Source organism: Caretta caretta, chromosome 11 (genome assembly GCF_965140235.1).
Source record: "Caretta caretta isolate rCarCar2 chromosome 11, rCarCar1.hap1, whole genome shotgun sequence".
Lineage (NCBI taxonomy): Eukaryota > Metazoa > Chordata > Testudines > Cheloniidae > Caretta > Caretta caretta.
Genome location: NC_134216.1, coordinates 3630347 through 3652079, shown reverse-complemented (window position 1 = coordinate 3652079; position 21733 = coordinate 3630347). Strand labels below are relative to the sequence as shown.

At 46.4% G+C, this 21733-nt stretch overlaps 1 long non-coding RNA gene across 1 annotated transcript in view; it reads left to right on the top strand.

The window, feature by feature from the left end:
• The window catches only part of LOC142068433 (uncharacterized), a 52702-nt gene extending 40096 nt beyond the window's left edge, over positions 1 to 12606 (top strand). Inside the window, exon 3 of the long non-coding RNA XR_012664264.1 lies at positions 11999 to 12606. This is a non-coding gene — a long non-coding RNA (uncharacterized LOC142068433). The remainder of the gene's footprint in view (positions 1 to 11998) is intronic.
• The last annotated feature ends 9127 nt before the right edge of the window (positions 12607 to 21733 follow it).

Genomic DNA, 21733 nt, shown 5'->3' with positions numbered 1-21733 from the left:
TCCCTTCCAGAAGGGCTTGTAGTATAAGAAAGACAGCACCATACTGGATTGGGAGAACAGGAATACAACATGCAAGCAAAGATACCACTGCAATAATAAGGACACATGTCAGCTTCAATATATAATACATGTTTAAAGGATTCACTTTGTCAATTAAAGCTATACCTGGCCACCACCGCTTCAGAGTCCACGCAGCTATATATAGGGGTGTGTGTATGTATGTATGTGTGTATATAAAAACTCTTGTACATTATGTCTGAACTGGAGAACAAGAATAATTGGGCAATATTTTGGACATTGGGGTGTAATTGAAGTCAGAATTTGGCCTAAAATGCATGACCCTTGTGTTTAGTTGGTGTATATTTTTCAGAAAGAGGAAGGGCCACTTCACTTTAGTGGAAGTTGAGAGCATTCTGCACTTTAGAAGATTGGTCCCCTTGAATGTAATTCAAGCTTTTTGAATGTTGTATTTTTAATAGTCACTTCCTATGTATATAAAACTATGTAATTTAAAAGCTGTTGTCTAGGTACTCTGTCTTTATCTACACAGTAGGGCCCATGCCCATCTTCGGGGCACTCCATGAGAATTAGTTCAAGATGGACGATGATACAGAGTGACAAATACAAAAAACAAATTCTGAACAATGAGGGTGATTTACCACTAGAACAGATTTCCAGTGATGGGGTGGAGGTTCCATCACTTAACTCCAGTCTTGATTTAAAGGTTCTTTCTTCTAAATAATATGGTCTAGTTTAGACATGATGCAGGAATCCCTGGGTGAAATTCTCTGGGCCAGGTTCTGCAGGAGCTCAGACTAGGTAGTTCCTCATAGCTGTAAAATCCGTGAGGCTGTGAATTATTCCTTGTTTATGAACCTGATCCTACAAACATGAACGCATGCATGCTGTCAATAAGACTATTCAGTGTTACTGCTCCTTACGGTCCCAACTCAAAAAGAGTACAAAAGAAGGGTGAGCTTGCCTAATGCGAATTTAAAATTTTGCACATATATTTGCACAATATTTTATCATCTTTTTGTTTACCTGTCAGCATTTCCTAAAGCACCCATGCCCAGAACAGTCATATCTATGCAGTACGATCAGTCAACTTTCCCACACTGAGCTTTCAATTAGTCACTGGCTTTTGTCCCATGTGGTTTTCCCTTGGCCCGGGTTCATTGCAGAATGTTTTGGTGAAGGTGAAAAGAGGTAAGGTTCCAGCTGGTCTTATTTGAGGTGGAGTTCCTGCTGTTGAGCTTCACCCTCAAGTTTATATGTGGCCTCTAAGTTCATGCCAGCAAGGTTCAGAAGGGGGCTGCTGAAGGAGAGAAGTGATCCTTGAGTTTCAGAGGTGGATCTTCACATTAATTGTTTTGCCAGAACTATGAAGTGTTTCCAGAAGAGAACATGGGAAACCAGTATGAACTGCAGAAAATTAGCCTCTTTTTCGATTGATCAGCTCAGGAGACCGGCTACTGCATTATGCACTTGCTGCAATTTCCTTCTTTATTTAGACCCAGATAGAGTGGGTTTCAGTAGTCCAGCCTGATGGTGGGGAAACAGAGACATTTCTGAGGACAAGTCCTCATCTGAGAGCCACGGATGGAGTCATCTTGCCAGCTGGGGATGGACAGACAGCCTTTTCCCAGAGTGTCCAGAGTCAGGAACAAGCCCAGCAACGACCCACAAGGCTGCGTACGCTCTACGAGCAATGAGCAAACACTTTCCATGGAGGGCATGGTGGTGGAAATTGCCAGGTCACCAAAGAGTTTGATTAGCATCACTTCACACTTTCTTGGGTTCAGCATGAGCCAGCTCTTCTTCGTTCCAGCCTGACTTTCCTCCAGGCCCAGAGATCGCAAGTTGCAGTGGGGGAGGTCTAGGTTGGATATTAGGAAAAACTATTTCACTAGGAGGGTGGTGAAGCACTGGAATGGGTTCCCTAGGGAGGTGGTGGAGTCTCCTTCCTTTGAGGTTTTTAAGGTCAGGCTTGACAAAGCCCTGGCAGGGATGATTTAGTTGGGGATTGGTCCTGCTTTGTGCAGGGGGTTGGACTAGATGACCTCCTGAGGGTCTCTTCCAACCCTGATATTCTATGATCTCTGGGAGACAGGCAGGTTATCCTCGTGCGGCTGGAAATCTGACATATCATCTCACCAGCTTGATGCTTGTCCTTGAGACGCTCCAAAAGAAGTAGGGGGGTTTGAACAGCTCCCAAAAGTGATACCCAGAATATACTTGTGCTGCCAGGGTTCAAGGGTGCAGATGATACCATGATCTGGAGTCACACCAGCGCTTAGGAACTGTTCTCAAGTGGACATTCCCCCACTGTTCCCCCACAGAACCTGGATAGAGCTTCTGGACAAGCATTTCTGCATCAAATGACTTCAAAGCCGTTATCTTGAAGTAAACATGGTGACATTTGACTTTGGGTGACACATTTTGATGCCCTTTCAACACCAAATGTCTCCAATGAGAATTTAATATAGATTTAATATAATAGTTTGGGTACATTAATTAAGTACTATGTGCTAACTGAAACCCCATTTGCTGAGGCTGCCATGATTATGTAACAGCCTTGCTATGGCTCTATTACATAGTTGTAGAACCACAAGAAATATGTTCTTAATGATTATTTGGCATCATTCTATTAAATTCAAAGTAAAGAAGTTGACAAGTTTATTTAGTTTACGGTGTTGTCCCAACTTGTATTTAGCTCTCACACTGTTTCCTTCCCCAGCCCTGAAGAAGAGCTTTGTGTAGCTTGAAAGCTTGTACCTTCTGCCAACAGAAACTGGTCCAATAAAAGATATTACACCACCTACCTTGTCTCACGTTTATTTAGCACACTCAATTTTCAAAGCTTTATCAAAACTTAAGAGTTATTTTTAGCCTGGTTTTGAGGCCAGGAACCTTAGTGACAGAATTTATCCTCTAAATAGGTATCGCATCATGGCAACAACAAGTTTTGGGCGTTGTACCCAGCCCTGACCTGTAGTGTGCAGTTTTTATTATTTGTATTATAGTATCATCTAGAGGCCCCAATCAAGATTGGGGCCTCATTGTGCTAGGCACTGTGCATGCATTTTAATAAGAGACAATGGCTGTCCCCATAGAATCTAAACAGATGGAGAACTGAGGCACAGGGAGATGAAGTGGCTTACTCAAGGTCGCACAAGGAGTCTGTGGCATAGGAGATCAGTGGTGAATTCTCAGCGAAGTCACACTCTAGAGCAGAGATGATAATGGGAGGGCAAAGTGAGGGCAACCCGTCTCAGCAGTGCCACTGAGCATGCTCAGTACAAGCCAAGTAGCAAATCTGGGAGGGCCCGCGACCCTGCATGCCCCCCACGTCGCCTCTGTTCTAGTGGCTTAGCTGTTTCATGTGCGCATGAGGGGTAATAATGTAATGGACTCCATGTTACAGAAACTACACCAGTTCTTTATTAAGACAACTATTTGCAGAGAGGTTGCAACTGCCACTGGCATTTGAGCCATGTGCAAACAGACTGCGTTCCTGATGCATCCTCCAAACTCTTCCCTCCTGCAACCTATGCTCCTCCCTCCATGTTCCAGGCAGGTTGCTACATCTTTCTTTTTATCTATTTTTGTTGTCTTTTGTGCAAGCATTTGCTGACTTACTGGGTTAGAGGTTACTCATACACAGCCCACCCCTGGGACATGGCAGCCCATTGAGGCCTGCTATGCCTCATAGTCCTTCCAACATGTGGGTTTTTGAACCTGTCTCCCATGTTGTGATGCTGTTGGTGGGACGCTTGCTTCCACTCTGTTGCAGCCTTCATTCTGTTGATTGGTGGTCTTCTGTGTTGCTCATGCACCTTGTTTCTTCTGACCCGCCTATGTCCGGCCTGCTGATGGCTGAGGCTCTTTCTAAGTTGTCCCAGTCCTGGATTCGTCCCCATCTATCTGAGCGTGCCAGCTATCTGCTACTCTGCAGTTGTCTTCCGTTTCATCTCCACCACTGTCCTGAGTCTGTAGCTACCTCATTTGTCCTGCCCCGCTGCAGCTTGACCTGTTTCCTTTTTGCCATGGCTTTGTGTGGACCCAGACCTGCTCACCTGTACACAGAGTGGCCTCAGTTCCTTTGCTGTAGTGCCTAGCTTGATGCTCTTAGCCGGTTCTCGGTCCTGGGTGTACTGATGCCTGTGTCTGTCCTTACTCCTCTGGGCTGCAGCAGATGCCCCTCATGGGGAGCAGAGTCTTGGTTCCCTGGCCCATCAGTCCTGTGCTGGGCTAGTATCCAGCCCCTGAGAAGGTGTTTTGAGGTGGCCCAACACTGCCAGGTATAGATTCCTTCCAGCCTTTGCCATCAGTCTCTTGGCTGTCTTTACTGCCACATCTCTGGGTACCTGGGGGAAGACTGGCTGAAGTTTAGACTTGAAATTAGACGAAGGTTTCTAACCATCAGAGGAGTGAAGTTCTGGAATCGCCTTCCAAGGGAAGCAGTGGGGGCAAAAGATCTATCTGGCTTTAAGATTAAACTCAATAAGTTTATGGAGGAGATGGTATGATGGGTTAACATGGTTCTGGTAATTAAATATTCATGGTAAATTGGCCCAATGGCCTGTGATGGGATATTAGATGGGGTGGGATCTGAGTTACCCAGGAAAGAATTTTCTGTAGTATCTGGCTGGTGAATCTTGCCCATATTCTCAGGGTTCAGCTGATCGCCATATTTGGGGTCTGGAAGGAATTTTCCTCCAGGGCAGATTGGCAGAGGCCCTGGAGGTTTTTCGCCTTCCTCTGTACCATGGGGCACGGGTCACTTGCTGGAGGATTCTCTGCTCCTTGAAGTCTTTAAGCCACGATTTGAGGGCTTCAATAGCTCAGACATAGGTTAGGGGTTTGTTACAGGAGGTGAGTGGGTGAGATTCTGTGGCCTGCGTTGTGCAGGAGGTCAGACTAGATGATCATAATGGTCCCTTCTGACCTTAATATCTATGGGAAAAAAAAAATGTTTGGCACAAGTCCACAGGAGGTGACATGAAAACAACCAAGTCACCTTTACCTTTCCCTGTTCTTGGGCCACGGTATTAAAGATTCTGCAGTTATTTCCTCTTCTAGTTATAAGGGTAAATAAACCAGTATATCAGACACCACTGTAAGGTATCTTTTGACCAAGGCTGACTTGTTTGTTTTTTTTTTACCGGTGACCACTGTCAATTGGTATAGTATTTACCCACAGCATCAGTGCACTTGTCTGTGTCTGGAATGCTTGAGTTAACAGAAGAGGGGAACAGACTGATAAGAGATACCCAATAGCAGCTGAATGTTTTTGATCTGTCCAGCTATTTGTAATGCTTATTATTTTTACAAGTCGCTGGAGGCAGTTGTGAGGTCAACGTGGTTAGAAAGCTGGACCTGAAAGTGAAACACAGTATCTGTCGGTGAGGCCAGCTCTTAATTGGAAACTAAATTTAATTTTTAAGAGGAAGAGGGAACATACCACACTCCTGATGAGAGCCAGGAAACTTCTGAGAGGAGCCTGCTAAGACGATTTAAATGGGTCTTGCTCAAAAAGAAGCTGTTGCAAGCTGAATTCTCGATGTCATAAGTAAATAGAGACACTTAAGCTTGTACCTCTGCTGTCAGAAATCATATAAATCTTCAGCGCACTCTTTATAGTAGGAATATCAGAGTAACTTTCATCTCAGCCCTAAGAAACCTGATTGCTGGAGCCGCTCAAAATGTGTTCATCGAAGTAATTGTGGCATAAAATGTTTTTTTGTCCAAAATGCTTGTCTTTGTGGAACATTTTTACTTTTGATGAAATTGGGGGGTAGGGGGGCAGGAGAGGCAGGGGTTCTGCAAAGAAAGTGGAATACAAAACTTTGGGGAGCTCAATTTTTCATTTTGGGGGGTATTTTACTGAAAGATGAACATTTTTTCCTGAAAATGTTTTTCAAAAACTGGGATTTTTTTCACTTTGAAAAATGTTTGCAGGAAATTTTGATGAAGATGAGAAAATGATGATTTCCTTCTTAAAAATAATGATTATTTTTTGAGCTGCTCTACTGAGTGTTCTGAGGTATTCTGGTCAGGTGGCCTCAGGTGACTGAATCAAAATTAAGGCCCAGATCGTGGCATGGCCCTAAATGAGTCAAATGCAGGGCCATCAGGGGAAATAAGGCTCCCCCCTGCTACGACACAGACACACAAAGTATGCAGGGAGTGGGTGGAGAGAAGCAAGGAATAGCTGACCCTTGGATACACCCACCCTAATGTGGCAGGCAACTGAGCCCATACTAGGGGGTGGGGATGGAGGGTTTGCAGTAATCTGCTACCTGTCGGGGCCAGTAGCCGATTGCTACCCCTGATAGCAAGAAGGGAGTAGGAAGATGAAAGATTTCTCCTCAGCACAGCTATGCACGACCCCTTCCACAGGCCTTGGGAGCAAACATTCAGTCATCTAGTGTTGGAGTGGTTGGAACTGACTCAAATGGTCCATTGTATTCAAACTGAAAGGCAGAATGGCTGGACTGGTTTTATGCCCTTTGAGCCATTCCAGTGGTTTCCAGAGAATCTATATGTGTCTCCGGGTAGAGAAAACCAAATGCATCTGTAACCCATCTCTCTGTAGTGCCTAAAGCAGTGTGCCAGAAGAGAGGACATCTGGGTCCCATTCCTGGTTCTTCCATTGTCTCCACTGTGTGCCCTTGGGTCAAGTCACTTCAGTTAATGAAATTCACCTCTCTTCAGGGGGCCAGCACAAGATTGATGAACCACTTAAGCCTTCAATTTCATTAATGTTTGTAAAGAACTATGAACTCCTCAAATGGGAGATGCTAGAGAATTGCAAAGTGTTCCTCTTCTTTGGATAGGAGTTGTCTCAAGGGCAGTCCATTTTGAGCCCTGAAACCTTTCCGCTCCAAGATCTTTCATGGGCATTACAGCAACATCATTTAAAACATAGGAATTACCACTCTGGATCAGCTGTGTATAATTTGGTGCATAATCTGCTGTCCTGCCTCTGATGGTATAAGGTCCAAATTCAGTGCTGGCAATTGGCGTGGGTGTAATGAGGTGTGTTACACTATTCTGTTGCTGTTCTGTTGAGGGTCTAGCATGCTCACAACTGTGGTATCCCTCAGTGCCTTCGCTTTTTGCTGCTAGTGGCCGCAAAACAGAAATTGAAATGCTTTTAGTGTATCATTGTGAATTCCCCTTATTTATTTAGCAATGTCCCAATCAGTTCACTATAACTATCAAAGTCTTGAGAGAGAAGGTGGGTGCGGTAATTTCGTTTATTGCACTAACACTGCATACAAAGTCTTGAGAGGTCAAAAATCTCAGTGGAAATTCCTGGGAATGGTATGACATACCCCAGGGGATTCAGAACTGGCAATCTCCTGCACTCAGAACACTAGTCCATCCAGCCTCCTACTGTAATACTAGCAAATGGCACTGCAAGATGTCTCATGCTGAACTTCAACCCTGAGCTGGAGAAACCAGGAGAGAGGGAAGCTGAGTCTTCATGTCCATTATGGCAGTAGCTTTTATAAAGGGGATACAGTCCACTGGGAAATGGGCTAATTCCATCCACTCATTTCATTTAGACCAGTGACCATTCAACAAATTCTACATCACTGCATCTAAGGCCTGGTCTACACTACGAGTTGAGGTCGAATTTAGCAGCGTTATCTGGATTTAACCCTGCACCTGTCCACATGACGAAGCCCTTTTTTTCGACTTAAAGGGCTCTTAAAACCGATTTCTTTACTCCTACCCCGACGAGGGGATTAGTGCTGAAATTGGCCTTGTCAGGTCGAATTTGGGGTACTGTGGATGCAATTCAATGGTATTGGCCTCCAGGAGCTATCCCAGAGTGCTCAGTTGTGACCGCTCTGGACAGCACTCTCACCTCAGATGCACTGGCCAGGTAGACAGGAAAAGGCCCGCGAACTTTTGAATTTCATTTCCTGTTTGGCCAGCGAGGCGAGCTCACCTGCACAGGTCACCATGCAGAGCTCATCATCACGGGAGACCATGCAGTCCCAGAATCGCCGAAGAGTTCCAGCATGGACCGAACAGGAGGTACGGGATCTGATCGCTGTATGGGGAGACGAATCCGTGCTGGCAGAACTCCATTCGAAAAGACGAAATGCCAAAATAATTGAAAAAGTCTCCAATGGCATGAAGGACAGAGGCTATAACAGGGACCTGAAGTAGTGCCACGTGAAAATTAAGGAGCTCAGGCAAGCCTACCAAAAAAAAGAGGCAAATGGCCTCTCCGGTTCAGAGCCCCAGATATGCCGCTTCTATGATGAGCTGCATGCCGTTCTAGGGGGTGCAGCCACCACTACCCCAACCCTGTACTTTGACTCTGTCCAAGGAGTGGCAGGCAACACAGAAGCGGGTTTTGGGAGCGAGGAAGATGATGAGGAGGAGGAGAAGGAGGTTGTAGATAGCTCACAGCAAGGAAGCGGAGAAACCGGTTTCCCCAACAACCAGGATCTGTTTCTCACCCTGGACCTGGAGCCACCCAAGAACCCACCCAAGGCAGGCTCCCAGACCCTGAAGGCGGAGAAGGGACCTCTGGTGAGTGTATCTTTGTAAATAGTATACATGGTTTAAAAGCAAGCGTGTTTAATGATTAATTTGCCCTGGCATTCGTGGCCAGTACAGCTACTGGAAAAGTCTGTCAACATGTCTGGGGATGGAGTGGAAATCCTCCAGGGACATCACCAGGGGGATGAGGTGGACGAGGCTTTCTTCCGGCAACTCGCAGAAGCTACTAGATCGCATGCCCTAGTTCTCATGGGTGACTTTAATGTTCCTGATATCTCCTGGGAGAGCACTACAGCAGTGCATAGACAATCCAGGAAGTTTTTGGAAAGCGTAGGGGACAATTTCCTGGTGCAAGTGCTAGACGAGCCAACTAGGGGGGGAGCTTTTCTTGACCTGCTGCTCACAAACCGGGAAGAATTAGTGGGGGAAGCAAAAGTGGACGGGAATCTGGGAGGCAGTGACCATGAGTTGGTTGAGTTCAGGATCCTGACACAGGGAAGAAAGGTAAGCAGCAGGATATGGACCCTGGACTTCAGGAAAGCAGACTTCGACTCCCTCAGGGAACGGATGGGTAGGATCCCCTGGGGGACTAACATGTAGGGGAAAGGAGTCCAGGAGAGCTGGCTGTATTTCAAGGAATCCCTGTTGAGGTTACAGGGACAAACCATCCCGATGAGTCGAAAGAATAGTAAATATGGCAGGTGACCAGCTTGGCTTAACGGTGAAATCCTAGCGGATCTTAAACATAAAAAAGAAGCTTACAAGAAGTGGAAGTCTGGACATATGACCAGGGAAGAGTATAAAAATATTGCTCAGGCATGTAGGAATGAAATCAGGAGGGCCAAATCGCACCTGGAGCTGCAGCTAGCAAGAGATGTCAAGAGTAACAAGAAGGGTTTCTTCAGGTATGTTGGCAACAAGAAGAAAGCCAAGGAAAGTGTGGGCCCCTTACTGAATGAGGGAGGCAACCTAGTGACAGAGGATGTGGAAAAAGCTAATGTGCTCAATGCTTTTTTTGCCTCTGTCTTCACTAACAAGGTCAGCTCCCAGACTGCTGCGCTGGGCATCACAACATGGGGAGTAGATGGCCAGCCCTCTGTGGAGAAAGAGGTGGTTAGGGACTATTTAGAAAAGCTGGACGTGCACAAGTCCATGGGGCCTGATGAGTTGCATCCGAGAGTGCTAAAGGAATGGGCAGCTGTGATTGCAGAGCCATTGGCCATTATCTTTGAAAACTCGTGGTGAACGGGGGAAGTCCCAGATGACTGGAAAAAGGCTAATGTAGTGCCAATCTTTAAAAAAGGGAAGAAGGAGGATCCTGGGAACTACAGGCCAGTCAGCCTCACCTCAGTCCCCGGAAAAATCATGGAGCAGGTCCTCAAGGAATCAATCCTGAAGCACTTACATGAGAGGAAAGTGATCAGGAACAGTCAGCATGGATTCACCAAGGGAAGGTCATGCCTGACTAATCTAATCGCCTTCTGTGATGAGATTACTGGTTCTGTGGATGAAGGGAAAGCAGTGGATGTATTGTTTCTTGACTTTAGCAAAGCTTTTGACACGGTCTCCCACAGTATTCTTGTCAGCAAGTTAAGGAAGTATGGGCTGGATGAATGCACTCTAAGGTGGGTAGAAAGTTGGCTAGATTGTCGGGCTCAACGGGTAGTGATCAATGGCTCCATGTCTAGTTGGCAGCCGGTGTCAAGTGGAATGCCCCAGGGGTCGGTCCTGGGGCCGGTTTTGTTCAATATCTTCATAAATGATCTGGAGGATGGTGTGGATTGCACTCTCAGCAAATTTGCAGATGATACTAAACTGGGAGGAGTGGTAGATACGCTGGAGGGCAGGGATAGAATACAGAGGGACCTAGACAAATTGGAGGATTGGGCCAAAAGAAATCTGATGAGGTTCAATAAGGATAAGTGCACGGTCCTACACTTAGGACGGAAGAACCCAATGCACAGCTACAGACTAGGGACCGAATGGCTAGGCAGCAATTCTGCGGAAAAGGACCTAGGGGTGACAGTGGACGAGAAGCTGGATATGAGTCAGCAGTGTGCCCTTGTTGCCAAGAAGGCCAATGGCATTTTGGGATGTATAAGTAGGGGCATAGCGAGCAGATCGAGGGACATGATCGTTCCCCTCTATTCGACATTGGTGAGGCCTCATCTGGAGTACTCTGTCTAGTTTTGGGCCCCACACTACAAGAAGGATGTGGATAAATTGGAGAGAGTCCAGCGAAGGGCAACAAAAATGATTAGGGGTCTGGAACACATGAGTTATGAGGAGAGGCTGAGGGAACTGGGATTGTTTAGTCTGCAGAAGAGAAGAATGAGGGGGGATTTGATAGCTGCTTTCAACTACCTGAGAGGTGGTTCCAGAGGGGATGGTTCTAGACTATTCTCAGTGGTAGAAGATGACAGGACAAGGAGTAATGGCCTCAAGTTGCAGTGGGGGAGGTTTAGGTTGGATATTAGGAAAATCTTTTTCACTAGGTGGGTGGTGAAACACTGGAATGCATTACCTAGGGAGGTGGTAGAATCTCCTTCCTTAGAAGTTTTTAAGGTCAGGCTTGACAAAGCCCTTGCTGGGATGATTTAATTGGGGATTGGTCCTGCTGTGAGCAGGGGGTTGGACCTCCTGAGGTCCCTTCCAACCCTGATATTCTATGATTCTATGACCTCCATAAAGCTCTCCTGGAGGTACTCCCAAAGCCTTTGCAGAAGGTTTCTGGGGAGGGCAGCCTTATTCCGTCCTCCATGGTAAGACACTTTACCATGCCAGGCTAGTAGCATGTAGTCAGGAATCATTGCGGAACAAAACATTGCAGCGTATGGTCCCGGTGTTTGCTGGCATTCAAACAACAGCTGTTCTTTATCTCTCTGTGTTACCCTCAGGAGAGTGATATCATTCATGGACACCTGATTGAAATAGGGTGGTTTTAGTAAGCAGACATTCAGAGGTGCCCATTCCTGCTGGGCTGTTTGCCTGTGGCTGCACAAAAATCTTCCCCACTGTTAGCCATGCGGTGGGGGGAGGGGTGAAGCAATCCTGCGGTGGGGCGGTGGGGTGGGTTAGTTGGGTTTCTGCTGCACGTGAACCCGGAAACAGCAGCCCCTCCTCTTAAACTGCCAACCCATTTTTAATGGGCAACCCAACGGCTACTTCATATGGGAAACGAGGGTGCTGCTGTTTGAAACCATTCCCAAATGTTATGAAGGTTAAAGAAGCCAAAAGACTGTAGCTTACCATGGCTGCCTGCAAGCCAAATTCTGCTGCCCGGCCCTGCGTGAGTGATCTCTCACACCAAACCGGCAGACCCTCAATAAGCGGCAAAATGCGACCTTGTAATGAAAGCACATGTGCGATGTAATGTTAACAGCAAGGTTTACCATGAAAGAGTGTACCCATTGTTCTATAAAATGTGTCTTTTTAACTACCACTCTCCCTTTTTTTTCCCCTCCACCAGCTGGATATGTTTCTCCTTCCCAGAGGCTATGAAGATTAGAAGACGAAAAACGCACTCGTGATGAAATGTTCTCTGACCTCATGCTGTCCTCCCACACTGACAGAGCACAGCAAAATACGTGGAGGCAGACAATCTCAGAGTGCAGGAAAGCACAATATGACCATGAGGAGAGGTGGCGGGCTGAAGATGGTAGGTGGCGTCAGCTTGCTGAAAGAAGGCAGGAGTCAATGTTCAGGCTGCTGGAGGATCAAACTCATATGCTCCAGCGTATGGTTGAGCTGCAGGAAAGGCAGAAGGAGCACAGACCGCCAATACAGCCCCTGTGTAACCAACCACCCTCCTCCCCAAGTTCCATAGCCTCCTCACCCAGACATCCAAGAATGCGGTGGGGGGGCCTCTGGCCACCCAGCCACTCCACCCAGAGGATTGCCCAAGCAACAGAAGGCTGGCATTCAATAAGTTTTAAAGTGCTGTGTGGCCTTGTCCTTCCCTCCTCCACCACCCCACCTGGTGCTTCCCTCCTCCACCATCCCTCCTGGGCTACCTTGGCAGTTATACCCCTATTTGTGTGATGAATAAATAAAGAATGCATGAATGTGAAGCAACAATGACTTTATTGCCTCTGCAAGTGGTGATCAAAGGGGGGAGGGGAGGGTGCTTAACTTACAGGAAAGTAGAGTGAAACTGGGAGGGGGGGTCAGGGGGGTTTCCATCAAGGAGAAACAAACAGAACTTTCACATTGTAACCTGGCCATTCCTGAAACTGGTATTCAAAGCTTCTCTGATGCGCACCGCGCCCTCCTATACTATTCTAACTGCCCTGGTGTCTGGCTGCGTGTAATCAGCGGCCAGGCAATTTGTCTCAACCTCCCACCCCGCCATAAACGTCTCCCCCTTACTCTCACAGATCTTGTGGAGCGCACAGCAAGCAGTAATAACAATGGGAATATTGGTTTCGCTGAGGTCTAACCGAGTCAGTAGACTGCACCAGCGCGCTTTTAAACGCCCAAATGCACATTCTGCCACCATTCTGCACTTGCTCAGCCTGTAGTTGAACAGCTCCTGACTACTGTCCAGGCTGCCTGTGTACGGCTTCATGAGCCATGGCATTAAGGGGTGGGCTGGGTCCCCAAGGATACATATAGGCATTTCAACATCCCCAACAGTAATTTTCTGGTCTGGAAAGACAGTCCCTTCCTGCAGCTTTTGAAACAGACCAGAGTTCCTGAAGATGCGAGCGTCATGTATCTTTCCCGGCCATCCCACGTTGATGTTGGTGAAACGTCCCTTGAGATCCACCAGTGTTTGCAGCACCACTGAAAAGTACTCCTTGCGGTTTATGTACTCAGCAGCTTGGTGCTCCGGTGCCAAGATAGGGATATGGGTTCCGTCTATCGTCCCACCACAGTTAGGGAATCCCATTGCAGCAAAGCCATCCACTATGACCTGCACATTTCCCAGGGTCACTACCCTTGGTAGCAGCAGCTCAGTGATTGCATTGGCTACTTTCATCACAGCAGCCCCCACAGTAGATTTGCCCACTCCAAACTGATTCCCGACTGACCGGTAGCTGTCTAGCGTTGCAAGCTTCCACAGGGCTATTGCCACTCACTTCTCAACTGTGAGGGCTGCTCTTATCCTGGTATTCTTGCACTTCAGGGCAGGGGAAAGCAAGTCACAAAGTTCCATGAAAGTGCCCTTACGCATGCGAAAGTTTTGCAGCCATTGGGAATCGTCCCAGACCTGCAACACTATGCGGTCTCACCACTCTGTGCTTGTTTCCCGGGCCCAGAATTGGCATTCTATGCCATGAACCTGCCCAACTGACACCATTATGTGCACATTGCAGGGGCCCGTACTTTGTAAGACGTCTATGTCCATGTCCTTATCACTCTCATCACCGCACTGCCGTCACCTCCTCCTCGCCTGGTTTCACTTTTCTTGCAGGTTCTAGTCCTGCATATCCTTCTGGATAACGCGTGCGGTGTTTATAGTGCTCATAATTGCCGCGGTGATCTGAGCGGGCTCCATGTTCCCCGTGCTATGGTGTCTGTGCTGAAAAAAGGCGTGAAACGATTGTCTGCTGTTGCTCTGACGGAGGGAGGGGTGACTGACAACATGGCTTACAGGGTTGGCTTACACAGAATTAAAATCAACAAAGGGGGTGGCTTTGCATCAAGGAGAAACAGAATGGACCCCTCAAGGATAGAACTCAAAACCCTGGGTTTAGCAGGCCATTGATTTCACGGAGGGAGGGAGGAGAAAATGAATACAAAACAAATCTGGTCTATTTCTTGTTTTGATCCACTTCATCTATCGTTATACATCTTGCTGGCAGCAGACTGTGCAGTATGACTGCTGGCCATCATCATCTCCTGGGTGCTCAGCAGAAGACGGTGCAGTAGGACTGCCGGCAGGACTGAATAGCCATGAGATGAAACTTAAAAGGGTAATGACCTGGCTGAGTCACTCCATGTTTGCCCAGGCACCCCTGACCTCACCAAGGTCGGTTAAAAGAGCATCCTGGAGTACGTCGACGATGGCTACTAGTCATACTGCACTGTCTGCTGCCAAAAGGCAATGAGCAGCTACTGTGTAGCAATGCAGTACCGCGTCTGCCAACACCCAGGAGACCTAGGGTGACGGTGAGCTGAGTGGGCTCCATGATTGCTGGGGTATGGCGGCTGCTCAGAGAACCCAGGAAAAAAGGCACAAAACGATTGTCTGCCCTTGTTTTCACGGAGGGAGGGAGGGAAGGGGGGCCTGACAATATGTACCCAGAACCACCCGCGACAATGCTTTTGCCCCATCAGGCATTGGGATTTCTACCCAGAATTCAAATGGGCAGCAGAAACTGGGAACTGTGGGATAGCTACCCACAGTGCAACGCTCCGGAAGTCGACGGTTGCCTCAGTACTGTGGACGCACTCCGCCAACTAAATGCCGGATAAATGCACTAAGACCATTTGTGTGGGGACACACACAATCGACTGTATAAAATCGCTTTCTACAAAACCGACTTCTATTCATTCGACCTAATTTCGTAGTGTAGACATAGCCTGCGTTGGATTCGAACGGCTACCTCAATATGAGAAGCACTAAGGCCATCACTGAGCCAACAAGCTCCACTAAGAAGAGAGATTTCTGAGGCCCAATCTAAACTACGAAGTTAGGCCAATGTAAGCAGCCTTGAGTCGACCTGTTTGGGGATGAGTTTATGTTCATATTTGTCTCTGGCCACCATCAGTGCCCCGTTACAGCAACAAAGTAAAACCACGTCCCCTGACAGCACTGAGCCAGGGTCAACCTACAAAGGTCAATGCAGTGCAAGCATAGACACTGCATGACCTATGTTGACCTTACCAGTCCTCCAGCAGTTGTCCCACAACGCCCTGTTCCCTGCAACAGTGACCGCTCTTCTCACAGTTGTGAATTCTACTGCTCAGGGGTCCTGGTGCCCGGAAGCCACCGCCTCCTCTAAAACTCCCATGTGTTTTTGAAATGTTTTTTTTTCCTGACTGCCCACCTTTGCTGAGCACTTCTATCAGCTCTCCCTTGCTTTGTACAACAGTCCAACCAAGCTGGCTCCATGCTCCACATTCACGCCTCTCTGGGGAAGACAGGAGGTCCTGGATCTCCTGGGCCTGAGGGGGAGAAGATGTTGTCCAAGTACAGCTACAGACCAGCTGTGGAAACATAGACGTCTATGAAAAGCCTGTACAGGTGATTCAAGCAAAGGAGTACTCAACGTGCTATGTTCATGACAATAGTGCAGAGCTCTGCTGGTTCCATGCTTCTGTCAGAGATGGCAGACAGTGCAACGTGCCCGCTGGGTTTGTGGAATTGAAAGGAAAAGAAGCGTGAAAATGATGGGATATGGATGACATTATGGGATAGAGAAAGCTACGTGATGAAGATTTGACCCGTTGATCCCATTATCCCTGTGCGACTCATTTCTACCCCACAATGCTCTGCAAAACCTTCCCCAAAAGGCCTCGCACTGGATGGTGACAAGTGGCACTCTGGGATATCGACCCATGGCGCACTGCACTTTGCCTCGATACAAGCAATCCTGGTGAGTACATGCGGCACTTATGCAAGCAGTCAAGTATACACGTGCATAAGTGATATGCTAACTCTGGAGGCTGTATGCCAATGTCACTAGGTTGACCACAGTTTGCAGGGCAGACGTGGCCTGAGTTGCATCTGTCCCAGGTGTGAGAATTCTGTGACCAGTCTACAGAATTATAAAACTGGGATTTTGCACGTGAGGCTCAATACAGAGGAAGAGAGAAGTAAATGACACATGCACAAAAACATTTTTTTGCCTCTTCTATCGTGCATCAGAAGGTAATGCAATTTCTCAAGAGATTAGATGCCCCATTGGGTGGAAAATTTGGAAGCAATTATATCACAAAACCTCAGTCATGTAAACCCCACTGAGCAGGGAAATCAAAATGCTAGCCAAAAATGAAAAAAAAACAAAACTATGTTTCAAAACTGGTCCCAAAAAATGTGGGGGGAACAGAATGGAAACATTTCTGCAAATGATTAAGGGAAGGGGAGGAATGCTTGGGATGGGACTCCTATGGAAGATAAATATAGAATTTATAAAATAGTAGGAATTGCTGGGTGGGTTTTAATTGAAACTGTACTGCTGTCCCTAACCGTTTATCCTAAACGGTGCAGCCTGAGAGAGAGGGAATGAGTTCCCTAGGATGGACTGATGTCTGTTACTGAAGTAAGCAGTATTTGGCACTTCCTCTTTGGGAGCAGTCATGGCGCTGTAAAGAAGGGAGAAGAAACATCAGTTTTGTCAGCATCTAATTCCTCTAGATGAGCAAAGAACGACCAAGAAACAGGATTTTTTTTCTTCAGTGATTTAAAGGGGGAGAGAGGGAAATATGGGTGAAATCTGGATCTTATTGAAGTCAGTGGGACATCTGCTATTGACTTCAGTCGGGCCAGAATCCCACCCTTAATCTCAAGGTTAGGGGTCTATCTGCCAACAACCCCTCCTAACCTTACCTACTACTCCCTCTCCAAAATGTTGCTTAGACAAGGCTCCCTTTGGCCTAGCCACCAATACAAAGAGTGGAATTCCCAGCCGGAAGGATTGTTGTTGCAGGGATGTCGTGCTGAGCGAGAGGATGGCCGAGAGGAGATCACGGTTAAGAGATGAAAGAAAGATAATGTCAGAGCATGCGCCCCAACTAGGGATGAGTCTTAGCTGCAGAGGTCACACCAGATCCTGACTTCCCCAAAGTCCAGAATCCAGGAGTTTGCCTTTGCCAGTTAGGGAGAGATGGAGGCAGCTTCAAACTCAGATTCCAGATTCAAAATTTAGATCCAGACTTTGGTCCAAACCCATCTTTCTCTGTAACAACTTTGTAAGGAACTTTTTTCTTTTTAAATGGATTATAAATGCATTTAAAATCCCTTTTTCATCTCAGGAGGGAAAAAAGGGGAATAAATACTTAGCATATTGCTGGCATGTGTTAATGGAAAAAATATTACAGTAAGTTGGTCCAAGGCATGAGCGCACCCTGAAATATCCACTTATCACATGTCTAATTGCTTTGCTTGCCTTTCCCCGCTCCTTCTCAGTTTGGGCAGGGAGTCTTCTTGTACTGGGAGTCCACCCAACCTTCCCATATGGTTTTGGAAAGCTCCGAACTTTTGGTCTCTCAGCACCTTTGCTTCTGTTCCTGGCAAATCTCCCCCTCCCTGCATCCCTCACACTCCAGAGCATCCCATCGGGAAATCATTTCGCAGCCCAGTGTTTCAAGAGGACAAAGAAAACACTTGGCCAGCAGAGCTTATTTGGCATTGTGATTTGATCCGGTTCCCCTGCTTTAGCCCTAGACCTAACAGGTATTATAGGCTTTATGCTGCCTGCAGAGGAGGATGAAATTCACCTCTCTGTATTCTTCTTTCACTCCCAGCTTCCCTATCCAACCCCCCCACACGCTCCCTCTAGTCTGTCTCTCCGTTCCCACGCTACTCCTTTAAACTACTCAGAGCACCGCAGCTCCAATGGCTTTATCCTTCGACCCCCAGCGCTGTAGCTTAACTAATTACTGAGAGGAATCATCAAGGGTAGGGGGTTGTGAGCCAGGACTCCTGGCTTCTAGCCCTAGCTCTGCCACTGATGATTGGAAATCACTCAGCCTCTCCATGTCTACAATGCACGTTGGGGGTGTTGTGAAAATCGAGGGGTCTGTACTCTCCCCTTTCACTATTTTCATGCTAGTTTGATGTCATTGGAGTTACTCATGGTTTACACAGGTGTAAGACAGGGCGTAATGGCTGTATAGAATCATAGAATCATAGAATATTAGGGTTGGAAGGGACCTCAGGAGGTCATCTTGTCCAACCCCCTGCTCAAAGCAGGACTAATCCCCAACTATATCATCCGAACCAGGGCTTTGTCAAGCCTGACCTTAAAAATATCTAAGGAAGGAGATTCCACCACCTCCCTAGGTAACCCATTCCAGTGTTTCACCACCCTCCTAGTGAAAAAGTTTTTCCTAATATCCAACCTAAACCTCCCCCACTGCAACTTGACTTTTATATAGTCCTTTGACATTCTCAGAGGGAAAGACTATATAAAAGCAAGTCTTCGTCTGTTGTTGATACCATCTACATTACCACCGTTTCTAAAATTTCCAGCAGGATGCTCTGACAGTAGCGTCACCTCATTTCCTGCTTGCTCATTTCATACAACTCTGGGTGAGATCTGAATGTTGTGACCCCAGCTTTTCTCTACCTCAGATTGAACCTGCACTTTTATGTTTTTTGAGGTTTGAAAATGGCTCTGTCCTGGGTTATGCAGGAAGTCAGAGTAGGTCATCATAATGGTCCCTTGTAGCCTTAAAAAAAATCTATGCATCCATGGCATTTTGGGGGGAAAAATCCTAAAAATTGTTTTATGCATCCCTAGTTTCAGCTGAAAGTGAGAAATCTGAAAATATTGCAAGAAAACTGCCTTCGTTTCTTCCAGTCTTGCCATGAAACAGATCAGCACTGGGAATCTTGGACAAAAGCCCTCATGCAATTATTTGCTTTGTGCATGTAGACAAAGGGGTTCGCAGAATGGGTCAAACTCTGCTTTGTTACACCAGTCAGCCCGCTGACTTCAATGGACCCACACCATCGTAACTGAGAGTAACATTTTTGACGCATAAGTTTCAAATAGGCCTTTGAATTTTCAGATACCAATCCAAATCGAACCCATCCACTGCACCTTGTGAGAATCCACCATCATTAATACTGGGGCTATGAATTCTTAAGTAAAGGTCTTTTACAAACTGTGCTTAGAGCCTTTTTACAACCTCAAGGACAAAACGTACAAGCACAAAACCTTTGGATCTAATCACTATTGGCAGAGCAAACTCTCTGCTACAACGAGAAGCATGATCTAAAGGCATCAGTTAAACAGGGTAGACAGGATCAAAGGACCCAGAGAAAGACCTGACCTAGGTAACTCCTAACTTTCCAGTGAAATATTTGGGACTGCCGGTCTGAAAGATCAACATTTAATCTAGGTGTCCCCCACCTGGCAGGTGTTAGGCACTTTGAGCCTGATGCTCTTCTTGTTTACACTGATGCAAATCAGGAGTGGCTCCTCTGAAGTTAATGAAGACACTCTGGTGTAAGATAGAAGAATCAGATCCAACATACCTATCAGAGAGTGAAATGAATTTCTCCTCTTCCCAGTGCATTTTGTCTACTGATGAGAACACCATCAGGTCATGGGGGCTCCAAATCAAACGGTACCTTTCAGATACTGAAAGTCATTTGTTTTACTCATAATTCAGGTCTCTTAGTCTCTTACCCTGTAAAAGTTGCTGTCCCTTGGGCCAGATTCTCAGCTGGTGTAAATCAGCATGGCTCCACTGTCTTGTACCAATTTAAACCAGCTGTGAATCCGGCCCCAGCTTTTCAGTGTGTGTGTGTGTGTGTGTGATGCGCCCACAAAGCGTTTGAAGTAGTTCTTTATCGCTATCCGCAACTCTTCATGGCTCTTCAAGAGGTAAATAAATCGTACAAAAGCAAAGTTACTGTAGCAAGAAATAGTGAATGTTTATGAGAGTTTAAATTTTCACTTCTTCCTGGCACTCCGACTTTTGTACACGTCAGCGGAAGAAACCGGGGCTGAATGTTGCATACCTGTTAAACACAGAGAAAAAGACTTCCCTTGTACTTCGTCACAATGTGAGCTGTACATTTCTGGACAGCTCTGCAATAATCTTTGGCAGTTTGCAATCCCACCCTTAAACCTTAATCATCTGAAATGGTACAAATGCTCTCTAGATGCTTCTTTGCTGACAGTTACCCAAAGGCTTGCTTCAGCTGTAACGATAAGGCTATTTTATTGTCTCCTTTCTTCTCCTCTCCTCAACAACTTCATGACTAACTGTGTGTAAAATGGAAGGAATTTGAGTCGTGTTTCTTCATCCAGTTGGACATAAACTAGACTGGCTCCTTTAGCTCACTTTTATCTGGCAAGGAGTTGTTTTCTGTTTTCTTTTAAATGTCAGAAAAGGTTAAATAGACTATTCAAATCTGCAATAGATTTCCAAGACCTCTGGGGGCGAATACCTCACAACAGAGATCTTGGTGGAACAATGGTTATATTAGTTCAAACAGCAAACTTGGCTTTAAAATCCTCAGGACAATGGCTAGAGGTCACCCTAGCAATGGGAGAATTTGAAAAAAGGTTCTGATGGTTGATTTAGATAAGCCCCCCACTAAAATTTCAAGTGTAACCCATACTTACTCAATGTGGTTCTGTCCTTCTCTAGTGGCTGGACCATACAGAAGCTCATGAGTGCATCTTGCCTTTGAGTTACCGGGATTTGCTTTTTCAAGCTCATAGAATCATAGAATATCAGGGTTGGAAGGGACCTCAGGAGGTCATCTAGTCCAACCCCCTGCTCAAAGCAGGACCAATCCCCAATTTTTGCCCCAGATCCCTAAATGGCCCCCTCAAGGATTGAACTCAGAACCCTGGGTTTAGCAGGCCAATGCTCAAACCACTAAGCTATCTCTCTCTCCAATGCTATAGAGATTCATGCTCTTAGATCCAGAGGTTCCAGGTTCTACCACTCTGCTGACAACCCACCTGGAGGCCACTATAGAAACTCATCCAAACTGTCCAAAATTCTTCAGTCACAAAATTGGGCTTGGAGATCTCGTAAGAGCAAACTTTCCCGTGAGACTCCTAAGAATGCTTTCTTCTGGGCCTGCACGCATAAACTTCCTCATAGAGGTTCAGCACTCAGGATCTCATTGAACCAAGAAGTGCAAAGGCCTGTGGAAAATCAACAAAGCTCTCTGAGTCTCAACAAAATTTCAGTTTAGTTTCTGAGCAAAGTTAGGGGTTAGTTTTGTTATCCAAACTGGTTCACTTGACCCTATTTTTTTACAACATTGTTGTATAAGGCTTTGGGTCAAATTCTGTGATGGTATAATTCAGTAGAATTCTGCCAGGAAAGAATTTGGCTTATTTTTAACAACTTGATACAAAGAGCTGCAGAAGCTTGTGTCTGATGGTAACTCTATTCTTAATTCCACTCCTCTGCCAGTGTTGTCAACTCACTGATTTTTGTCAAGTCTCACATTTGGTGTTTACCTTTAAGCCACAGCTTCTGGGGTCATGTGATCATGTGAGAGTTTAAGCTTTTATTTTGAAAAAAATTTCTAGGCTTCATGCTTAGAGAATCTTGAAAG